This window comes from Giraffa tippelskirchi, chromosome 8 (assembly GCF_054371585.1).
Source record: "Giraffa tippelskirchi isolate mGirTip1 chromosome 8, T2T-mGirTip1v1.2.pri, whole genome shotgun sequence".
Taxonomy (NCBI): Eukaryota; Metazoa; Chordata; class Mammalia; order Artiodactyla; family Giraffidae; genus Giraffa; species Giraffa tippelskirchi.
Genome location: NC_137282.1, coordinates 123,305,361 through 123,317,565, shown reverse-complemented (window position 1 = coordinate 123,317,565; position 12,205 = coordinate 123,305,361).

The following is a 12,205-nucleotide window of genomic DNA, read 5'->3' as shown; positions in this document are numbered from 1 at the left end:
ATTCCCATCTGTTCATGCCTTTGTTTCACAGAGTAGATTCTCCTGTGGTTCTAATCAGTTATACATGTTCTATATGAATAAAATTCCAGGCACATGAAGCCTAGAAATGTACATGTTTTACTACAAGATACTGAAATCTCAGTGTGCAAGGACCTCATTCCCAGTGTGACTTGATAGCTCCCACTCTTTGCAGTTTTAAACTTTTATGTTAACCTGGCATTCTGGATGGGGATTTTTCTACTTTTCTGTGAGTCATAGCAGTGTAACAGCCATAGGAGAGCTAAACTTGGAGAGACTTGTTTTCAAGGATTTGAGGATCTGCCCTCAGGCTTTTTCTCATCTGTATTTCATAACAAAAAACTAACAAGGATTTCACTTTGGTGAACCTACCTACCAAACTGATGCTGGCACATAACACATTCATCAATTAGCATTTGGGGTTTTGATTAAACCATTATTCGAGTAATTTTGCTTTAGTGGCTGTTAAAAGTATATTTTAAAAGGAAAAATATGTTCTGGCATTGAGTACTTTGAGGTTCTTCTTCAGTTTATCAAAATCTGTGCACATTGTAATGTGGCCTTTTAACGTATGGGTGAACCCTTGTGATCTCAGTACTTACTACCGTGTGATACACAAAATAACCCACACATCAAAACTGCCAGTAAAATAGCAAAATCAGACTGACATTCCTGAAGTGCATAGCGCTTTTATTTGCTTTTCTATCCCTAACTGGATCCATTGTCTCCTTCTTTTACATTCTACTGCCTAAAACATTTGCCCCATTGTTTTATTCATGCTTTAGTCATGTCTTTGTCAGTAATTACCTTTACTTGATTACTCATCTTCCATGGTGGTTCCAGGCCTTTGGCTCATCTTTTTTTGTTTAGCCTCCTTCCTTTTGAAATCCCTACATTTCATTTGTCAACAACTTCTGATTATCTCAAAGATACCTGGGATTTTTCTGATGAGTTCTTCTCCTTCAGATGAGGACCCCAACCTGGGATCTCAAGACCCAGGGGACATCAAGATGGGGGATGAGCCAATGGAGGCAGCCTCCCCTATTCAGATTGTTTGAGTAATGCTTTTAAATCATCTTATTCTCCAAGAAAAACAATTGAGTATTTTTGCCACTTAAATTTTTCTAATATTGTTCCTGAGTCACACTGCTTTAGTCATAATTTAAGTTGTTAGAAATTGTTTTAAAGAGGTAAAAAAAAAATCCATCTTTCATACAGATTGTTTTTCATTTGCAAATACTAGAAATTTGATTTAAAAATCATATAACTTGAGATAGTAAAGGAAAAATATCGTATATGTCTTATATGTGGAATCTAAAAGAAAATGATACAATGAATTTACAGAACAGAAAGAGACTCATAGACTTGGAGAATGAACTTATGGTTGTTTGCATACACTGCAATATTTAAAATGGATAACCAACAAGGACTTACTGTTCAGCACATGGAACTCTTCTCGGTGTTATGTGGCAGCCTGGATGGGATTGGGGTTTGGGGGAGAATGGATACATGTATATGTATGGCTGAGTCCCTTCGCTGTTCATCTGAAACTATCATAACATTGTTAGTCAGCTATACTCCAACACAAAATAAAAAGTTGAAAAATAAATATGTTTAAATGCTAATAAAAACCATATAACTTGAAACAGTCTACATAACATGAAGTCATCAGCATATTAAAATTTCACACTTTTTATTTTAAGCACATTTTATAAAAACTCCATAGTCAATGACTCTAAAGTAACCATGGATGTATTTTCATTTCTTATATTTTACTGGAAAAAAGTGATTAAAATCATTGTATAGATTTTTACCTTGTTCTTGTGTGTCCAGTGTAACTAATTCTTTTTTTAGGTACAAATGACCTACTTGTTGTTCATTTTCTGCTGGAATAAAATAGCTTTTCAATTTAATGATTAACTTTGGAAGAACGTGCATTAGTTTGCAGGAGAGAGCAAGTAATAATGACCTAATTCATTGTTTCTTTTTCTCATAGGTGTTTTCCTTAAAGTTAATTTCCTCTAGACTTAGATCATATATGGAATAATATCTTTTATTTACCTTCAACAGAAGTATCTCCTAGAATAGTGCTCTATCCCTGAGTAAATGCTGCTATTCTTTATAGTATTCTAACTAAATTTTTTTAAAAAAAGCAGTGCATTTTCCTCAAAGATTTAGACATTATTGGATGGCAGAGTCGGTTCAATGATAAATGTTATCAAGTCTGATATCTGTGTTTTCTTTGTCTTTTCCTTATAGTCACAAAAAGGCTGCCATCGATCCACCCATCATATCTACTATCAAGGCAGGAAGAGAGGGAAAGTGCCTGTCTTTAGTTTATAATTTAAGAAATAGATACAGGAGGATCTGTAACCTAAAAAGATAAATATTATAACTCTTCTACTTTAAATATTTTACTTTAAAAATTACTTATCTGAAAGGCTATCAAATATTTTTATTACATTACTATTTAGTGAATATTAATTTAAGAAATACAAACTATGTGACAGGCAGTATTTTAAAAGTTGAGACTGTAAACTCTAATAAAGAGATTTTTGCCTTTAAGGATCCTCTGGATTCATCCAGGAAAAAGTGCAAGAAAACACAAATATAGTCCTGTATGATGGATAAACCCCAGAGCATAGCACTGCCAAGGGCAGGATTAGAGTGTGGAGTTGCTAACTGATATCCGGGGCAGGTGAGACTTGGCCCAGAATCTGGATCATGAAGATAAGGTGAGCAGTGAAAGTGAGCCTCCACTACTTTGGCCACCTGATGCAAATAAGTGACTCATTGGAAAAGACCCTGATGCTGGGAAAGATTGAAGGCAGGAGGAAAAGGGGACAGCAGAGGATGAGATGGTTGGATGGCAAAACTGACTCAATGGACATGAGTTTGAGTAAGCTCCAGGAGTTGGTGATGGACAGGGAAGCCTGGCGTGCTGCAGTCCCAGGGGTCACAAAGAGTCGGACATCACTGAGTGACTGAATGGAACTGAACTGAAAAGTGAAGGGAGGAAATGGAGGGTGTCCAGGCGTCAGGATAGCATAGGCAAAGGCCCGGAGGTGCCCAGTTTACTCAAGAACCATGTCCAGATCACAGGTGCAAGGGATGGAAATTTAGGCAAACACTTCACTTTTTCAGGACTTTGGTCTTGGTCCTATCCTTGTTAATTATAGTATTAGCTTTTAGTTTCACCCGGTTCTCGTTCCTTAGAACTTGGTTTTGGTTCTACTATCCTGGGACCTCTGGGCTAACAAGCCAAATACTTTCTTGTATTAACATTGGAATTCAATAGAAGCTATATATCACGTCATGATATATACATCAAGCTATACATGTCATGGTGGCCTAATCTGCCCTATGGGTGTGATTAGTGCTGTGTTTGTATGCTTTTTTCTTTCCTTGTATAGCATAAAAAATTGAAATATTTTCCCACATTTAAAATCAGGAGATTTCATAGGAGAATCCAGTTTCTCTGGAAAATGAGAAGATCTGGAAAGACCAGGACTGCATTCTCCTACAGCAGCAATAGCCTGGAGCTGCATAAGGACCTGCAGTGTCCACTTCACCATGGGCCTCACTTCCTGTTTTTTCGTAAGTGCCCACTAGACTAATTAAAGGTTGGTTGGTTCCTGAAGGCATTTATATTTGCAAGCTCTAGTTCAGTACATGCAGTATTTATATAGAGAGGGTTTGTGTCCTCCATAGGTATACGTGTTTATATATATATGTATATGTACATGTATACATACATGCATATGTATATAATGTATGCATATATATGCATGTGTGTATATGTATGTATATGTATTTATGTAAATATATATGTATATATTATATATATGTGAGTATATATATGTGTATAAAATATATGTATGTGTGTGTAAAAAATATATATATGTGTGTTTATATGTAGATGTGTATATATATGTATATATAATGTGCTGCTGCTGCTGCTGCTAAGTCGCTTCAGTCGTGTCCGACTCTGTGCGACCCTATAGACGGCAGCCCACCAGGCTCTGCCGTCCCTAGGATTCTCCAGGCAAGAATACTGGAGTGGGTTGCCATTTCCTTCTCCAGTGCATGAAAGGGAAAAGTGAAAGTGAAGTCGTGCAGTCGTGTCCGACTCAGCGACCCCATGGACTGTAGCCTACCAGGCTCCTCTGTCCATGGGATTTTCCAGGCAAGAGTACTGGAGTGGGGTGCCATTGCCTTCTCCATGTATGCATATATATATTATGTGTGTATATATATCTGTGTGTGCCTATATATGTATGTGTGTATATAAATGTGTGCGTATGCATGTGTGTATACATATACACATATATACCTCTTCTTGAGGAAATATTACTGGGTTAACTTGCTCACTAGCAATTCTTGTCAAGCTACACCAACATAATTCTGTTTCTATTGACACAAACTTATCACATTTCATTGAGTTTACATTGGCTACCAGTCTGCTTGAGTGAACAACCATGCAAGCGCCTCTCTATTATGAATCTTGTTTCTAATTATCTAACCCAATTTTTGCACCCTGCAAAATGATTACTATCTGATAGACTTTACCACCTAAAAACAAAAATCCCTCAGCAGGTTATGACAAAAGGAACAAAATAAGACTGAATCTTCAGGCATGATGTCTCCTTGGTTTTTGTTGGAAAATAGCTGTAATGTCCTCAGCTCTGTCTACATGATGAGGTTGTCACTGATATTCCAGTGGGATGGTATATGTCACCAGGACTGTAAGTAGATACTGAGGACCTTTAGGTGAAAGGGGCTGTCACTTATCATCCTTAGGAGTTATACAAGGTATCACCAGAAAGGGCTACTGGTCTAAAAAAATGTGCAGTTTTAAACCTCTGTGACTTCTTATAAAAACGGATGCCAAAGAGTGGAAGGCCATGTGTATGGAAGCTTAGGGGACTGTGGACAGTGACAGACTGGTCATTGACTAAGGTCTGCATTATGCTTTGCTCAGAGGGTGGGTGAAATTTATTGAACCTATGACTATGGCAATATCAGACCTCTAGAACAGAAAGAAAAGATAGAGATGATCTTGTCTAGTTCACTCGTTTTAATGATGAACAAGTAGTTTCTCAGAGGGACCATGTGACAGAGACAAGACAGGGACCCGGCCCCCTTGCCTCTCAGTCTAGTGCCTGTGGTTTCACTCCCAAGGCAGTGCTCAATGCCCTTACGGGTTTACCTGAAATCTGTTCATTTTGCTATTTTTAAAGGAAGTTAGAGACCTGTTTCTTCTGTGTCTTTGAGGCTTATTTACCATGTGAGTCAAATAGGGGAACCTCAATAACTTATCATCTTGGACAGGTTAGGGGGTCCTTAGGAATGACCAGGAATGAGATCTGAAGAAGAGAAGTAGAAGGCAAAGGAGAAAAGGAAAGATATACCCATTTGAATGCACAGTTCCAAAGAATAGCAAGGAGAGATAAGAAAGCCTTCCTCAGTGACCAATGCAAAGAAATCGAGGAAAACAGTAGAATGGGAAAAACTAGAGTAGAGATTTCTTCAAGAAAATTAGTGATACCAAGGTATTTCATGCAAAGATGGGCTCAATAAAGAACAGAAATGGTAGAGACCTAACAGAAGCAGAAGATAGTAAGAGGTGGCAAGAATACACAGAGGAACTATACAAAAAAGATCTTCATGACCCAAATAACCATGATGGTGTGATCAGTCACCTAGAGCCAGACATCCTGGAATGGAAGTCAAGCAGGCCTTAGGAAGCATCTCTATAAACAAAGCTAGTGGAGGTGATGGAATTCTAGTTGAGCTATTTCAAATCCTAAAAGATGATGCTGTGAAAGTGCTGCACTCAATATGCCAGCAAATTTGGAAAACTCAGCAGTGGCCACAGGACTGGAAAAGGTCAGTTTTCATTTCAATCCCAAAGAAAGGCAATGCCAAAGAATGTTCATTGCACTCATCTCACATGCTAGCAAAGTAATGTTCAAAATTCTCCAAGCCAGGCTTCAACAGTACATGAACCATGAACTTCCAGATGTTCAAGCTGGATTTACAAAAGGCAGAGGAACCAGAGATCAAATTGCCAACATCTGGTGGATCATTGAAAAAGGAAGAGAGTTCCAGAAAAGCATCTACTCTGCTTTATTGACTATGCCAATAGTCAATTTTGTTGTGTGAGGATCACAACAAACAGGAAAATTCTTTAAGAGATGGGAATACTAGACCACCTTACCTGACTCCTGAGAAACCTATATGTAGGTCAAGAAGCAACAGTTAGAACTGGACATGGAACAACAGACTGGTTCCAAATAGGGAAAGGAGTATGCCAAGGTTGTATATGGTCACTCTGCTTACTTAACTTAATTCAGAGTATATCATGCAAAATGCTGGACTATATGAAACACAAGCTGGAATCAAGATTGCTGGGAGAAATATCAATAACCTCAGATATGCAGATGACACCACCCTTATCACAGAAAGCAAAGAAGATCTAAAGAGCCTCTTGATGAAAGTGAAAGAGAAAAGTGAAAAAGCTGGCTTAAAACTCAACATTCAGAAAACAAAGATCATGGCATCCAGTCCCATCACTTCATGGCAAATAGATGGGGAAACAATAGAAACAGTGAGAGACTATTTTTTGGGCTCCAAATCACTGCAGATAGTGACTGCAGCCATGAAATTAAAAGATTCTTTCTCCTTAGAAGAGAAGCTATGACCAACCTAGACAGCATATTAAAAAGCAGAGACATTGCCAACACAGGTCTGTCTAGTCAAAGCTATGGTTTTTCCATTAGTCATGTATGCATGTGAGAGTTGAACCATAAAGAAAGCTGAGTCCCGAAGAATTGATGCTTTTGAACTGTGGTGTTGGGGAAGACTCTTGAGAGTCCCTTGGACTGCAAGGACATCCAACCAGTCCATCTTAAAGGAAATAAGTCCCGAATGTTCATTGGAAGGACTGATGCTGAAACTGAAACTCCAATACTTTGGCCACCTGATGCAAAAACCTGACTCACTGGAAAAGACCCTCATGCTGGGAAAGGTTGACGGCAGGAGGAGAAGGGGATGACAGAGGATGAGATGGTTGGATGCCATCACCGATGCAATGGATGTGAATTTGAGCAAGCTCTGGGAGCTGGTGATGGACAGGGAAGCCTGGCATGCTGCAGTCCATGGGGTTGCAGAGTCAGACACAACTGAGCAACTGAACTGAACTGAACTAGGAATGACGAGGAATGATATTTGGTTTCTCAGGGGGTGGAGGAAACAGGAGGATTAGTCTATGGCATCAAATATTTGGAAAGCAGAAATCCCAAGTATGTCTTACTCTTTTCCTATTGAAGTCATATATCTGAAGTCTTCAGTCCTCTGAATATAAGAAGAATTTTCACAACTGAAAATCTGGCATGATTTTTCACACTGACAAGAAAACCTGTTAGAGGTGCGTACAACTGTGTATCACCTCTATGAAATGCTCTCCTTCTAAAAAGTTTTGGTAGTGTTTTTTATGAAGAACATTTCATACTTGAAGTTTTAAACATTATTATTCAAAATAACATTGTCAGTTTAATACATTCTTGTTAGAAACAATAAGCTTTGCTGTAAGAGGCAAAGGGAGTCCCCAGTACTTAGGCTTAAAATCCTTTAATAATGCTGGAATTGGACTTATTATATTTTTGTAAATTACTGCTGTAAATTATAACATATTTATAAATAACTATATTTTTAATATTCACTAAAGTTAACTCTAAAGATAAATTCTTTCTCTTTGCTTGAGTGCTATGAGCATGCTAAGTTGCTTCAGTCGTATCCGACTCTGTGCGACCCTATGGACTGTAGCCTACTAGGCTCCTCTGCCCATGGGATTCTCCAGGCCAGTTGTGCCCTCCTCTGGGGATCTTGCCAACCCAGGGATCGAACTTGCATCTCTTACATCTCCTGCATTGACAGGTGGGTTCTTTACCACTAGTGATACCTAAGTAGATTACTAAGTTCTATTCATTTTTTTTTTTCCTTCTCCACCAGCCACCTAACTGATTTTCCTGCATTCACTTATTGTGTTGAATTGTGCCTGTTGATAACTTCATTGAATTTGGGGCCATATATCCTGAATCCCTTTTCGGACGAGTTTCCCTTAGTTTTGGTCAAGAGAGGAGCTTGGAAAAAAAAAAAAAAAAAAGAGAGGAGCTTGGGTGAAAATACAGAAATAGAAGCCCACCAGATCCAGAGATGAAAAGACTAAGAAGTTCCTGGCAGGTTGCATTTTGTCCTCTTGCTGTCCTTCACTTGATGGCCCTCTCATTTTCCTGACCACTGGACCTTCTGCCCAGCTCTGGCCCCAGGTCCACCATCAGATGCTTGACCTCAGACCCACAGAGGCAATGACCACCAGAGGCCACAGCCCCCTAAGACTCCCCTCGAGCTCCCCTCACAGCCCTGCTTCACAGACTAACTGTGCTTGGCTTCTCAGATCTTTCTTTGAGCTGTGTCTTGTGCAGAGGTCAGTGTACCCTGGAAGCAGGCTAATGACTTCTATCCCATAATTCTTCTAGACCGTTCTGCTCCGCCCACAGCTGTGAAAGCTCTAATTCCTATGCTGTTGTTGCTATGTAGGTGCTTAGTCGTGTCTGACTCTTTGCAACCCCATGGACTGTAGCCTGCCAGGCTCCTCCGTCCATGGGATTTCCTAGGCAAGAACACTGAAGTGGGTTGGCATTTGCTACTCCATCTAATTCTTATAGTACATCTCTTATTGCCGTGACACTCCTGGTGCCTTTGCTTCTCCAACTAAAGCCAGACCGATCCACCCAGGGGCTCATTCTTATAGTGGAAATTCAGAGCCAAATTCTCATAGTGGAAATGCTCAGATCCGACCCTCCCTTCCCCATTAATCCTTGACTCTCAGGATCTCTCTTTTAAAGGCCCCACTGTACAGGATTCTGACCTCCCTCCTCTGGCCCTGCCCAGCCCACACACTGCCCCCACACCTACATCCTTTGGAGACTAAGGTGTAGGGTGGATTCCCTCTCGAACCTGCGACTCATCCTGTGCCTTTCTAGCTGGGGCCTTGGGAAAGTTGTTCAACATTTACTAGATGCAGCTTCCTCACTTGTAAAAGGGAAAGAAGGCTCCCAGCTACCTTTTGGAATCCGTGTGAGGTATCGATACAAACCTGTCCACATATACTAACTGGCTGCCTCTTCTTTATTCTCCACCAGTCCTTTGCCACCCTCCACGGAGAAGGAGGAGGAGGCCCTGGGGGTCGACAAAGTCCACCACCTCTGACCCCATGACCCCAGTGGATGAGGCCAGAGTATGAACTGTGGGCAGAATCCCTGAGCACTGAGGCAGGGGCATATGGATTCAGGGCCAAGGGAACACTGTCTTTTTTTTTCCCCCTTGAGATTTACTTGTTTATTTTTGGCTGTGCTGGGTCACTGTTGCTGCACATGGGCTTTTCTCTGCTTGCAGTGAGCGGGGGTTATTTGTTGCAGTGCTTGGGCTTTGCATCGCAGTGGTGTCTCTCTCGTTGCAGAGAATATGCTTGAGGGGCGCAGGCTCAGCAGTTTTGGTGCGGCATGTGGGGTCTTCCTGGACCAGGGATCGAACCAGTGTCCCTTACATTGCAAGGTGAATTCTTTACCACTGGACCACCAGGAAAGACTCAGCACTTTGCCTTTTAATGTGGCTGATTGTTCCTGTGAGTGATAATCATGAGGAAGCCACATTAAAAAATTGTTTGCGTCAATGTTGGTTACATATTTGGAGAATGGAGAGAAATTTTTGAAAGGAACTTTGCTCTAAAAGCAATACTAATTATAGATGCCTATATACATGGCTTATTGTGTAACAATCAGCATGCAGCACAATGACAAGGAGGCAGATCCTTACATTTGTTACACCGCTAACTTGTTTCATTCCACTGCAACTGTAGCTTCTCTCTATGGACGCTTGGCTGTAGAAGTTTGTTGTTCAGATAACGTGTTCTTCTGCCGACAACTCAGGGTGATGAAAGGAAGAACAATTCCCACAAAGATAGTACTAATATTCAGGGATCTTTTAATTTTATCCCTCAAATGGTACTACGGGAGAGTTGTTATTCCCATTTTTTCTGATAAGAAACAAAGGCTCACAGAATTCAAATAAACGCCTAAATCCATGAAGGTATAAATTGGACTCAAATAATATTCGGTTCCAAGCTCTTGTTTGAATCTGTGTAGCAAATCTGATCTGTTGGAAGTTATTTAATGATACACATAAATTCCTTAATTAATGGCATGAAAATGTAGAGACAGATGGATTGGCCTCAACTGGGATTTAGAGTTCTAGATACAGGGGCAAGGTGTTGACTACTTATTTCTCCTTGGGGTCCAATTTTCTTAGATTTTTTTATGATTTTTTTTTGATGTCTTCCTGCACGTTGAATTCTATTGGCTTCCTACAAACTCCAAACTTTTAAAAAACAATTCTTTGGTCTCCCCAGCATGTTCTACCATCTGTGAGCTACTAGAACAGCCTAGCACTGTCTTTAATATTTCAGATACCATAGTCTGTTTCAAACAAATTATAGTGGTCCCTACTGACTGTAATTCTCTGTCATGTAGACCACGTGGGTCCTTATGCCTGATGGTTCTTGAGAAGAGGATGCTACAGTTGATCCGATTAGTTTTTATTGAAGCGTAGTTGATGTATGATACTATATTATAGATGTAGAAGATAGTGATTCACCATTTTTAAAGGTTATATTCCATTTATAGTTATTCTAGAATATTAGCTATATTCCCTGTGTTGTACACTATAATCTTGTAGGTTATTTTTTACATAATAGTTTGTACCTCCCCACTGGTAACCACTAATTTATTTTCTACATCTGTGGGTCTATTTTTTGTTGTTATATTCACTAGTGTGTTGTAGTTTTTAGATTCCACATATAAGTGATATCATACAGTATTTGTCTTTCTCTGTCTGATTAATTTTACTTAGCATAATCCCCTCCAAGTCCATGCATGTTGTTGCAAATGGCAAAATTTCACTCTATTTTTGTGGCTGAGTGGTATTTCATTGTGTATGAAATACCACTCATATATAAATATACATATATATATATATATATATATATATATATACATACACACACACACACACACATATATATATGAAAGTGAAAATTTTAGTCAATCAGTCGTGTCCAACTCTTTGTGACCCCATGGACTGTAGCCTACCAGGCTCCTCTGTCTGTGGGATTTCCCAGGCAAGAATACTGGAGTGGGTTGTCATTCCCTTCTCCAGAGTATCTTTCCGAAGTAGCAGGCAGATTCTTTACCATCTGAGCTACCAGGGAAGCCCCTGTATATAATACATATACACACCACGTCTTTATCCATCCGTTGATGAACATTTAGGTTACTTTCATAGCTTGGCTATTGTAAATGATAATGCTATCAACATTGGGGTGATACATCTCTTTGAATTATTACTTCTATTTTTGTGGATATACACTCAGGAGTGGGATTGCTGGGTCCTATGGTAGTTCTACTTCTAGTTTTTTGAGAAACCTTCATACTATTTTCCACAGTGGCTGCACCAATTTACAGTCCCACCAACAGTGTACGAGGATTCCCTTTTCTCCACATTCTCTTCAACATTTATTGTTTTTTTGATGACAGCCATTCTGACAGGTGTGAGGTGACATGGTGGTTTTGGTCTGTGTTCCCCCGGTGATTATTTAGGCTGAGCATCTCTTCATGTGCCTGTTGGCCATACTCTATGTTGCGCTGATCTGATGGCTCTGAAATTCACCTATAGGGTGTGGAGGAGAATGAAAGTCAGTTTGTCAAGATTGAAGAAAAGGAAAATGTGATAAAAGAAACTTTTATGATGCTTTGAAATGTTGAGAAAGCTGACTTGCTTTATCCTCTCCAAGGGTGTTTGAGTCACCCTTCTTACTTCCTAGTTGGCAGTTATTTCATGTCCCCTGATAAAACGCATCAATCATCCAATGAATGGTGTACAAATTAATTCATGGACATGGAGATTAACATGCAATCTGCTAATGCTGTGCTAATGAGCTTATGATTTTCACAAAATAGACCAATTTTGAGTTTTATCAACCTCAGTGGTTGAAATTAAAATGGAAATGGCAACATTTGTTTTTTGTTCTCCCCACAAAGCAACTAATTATTTTTCTCTGGGTAATGAT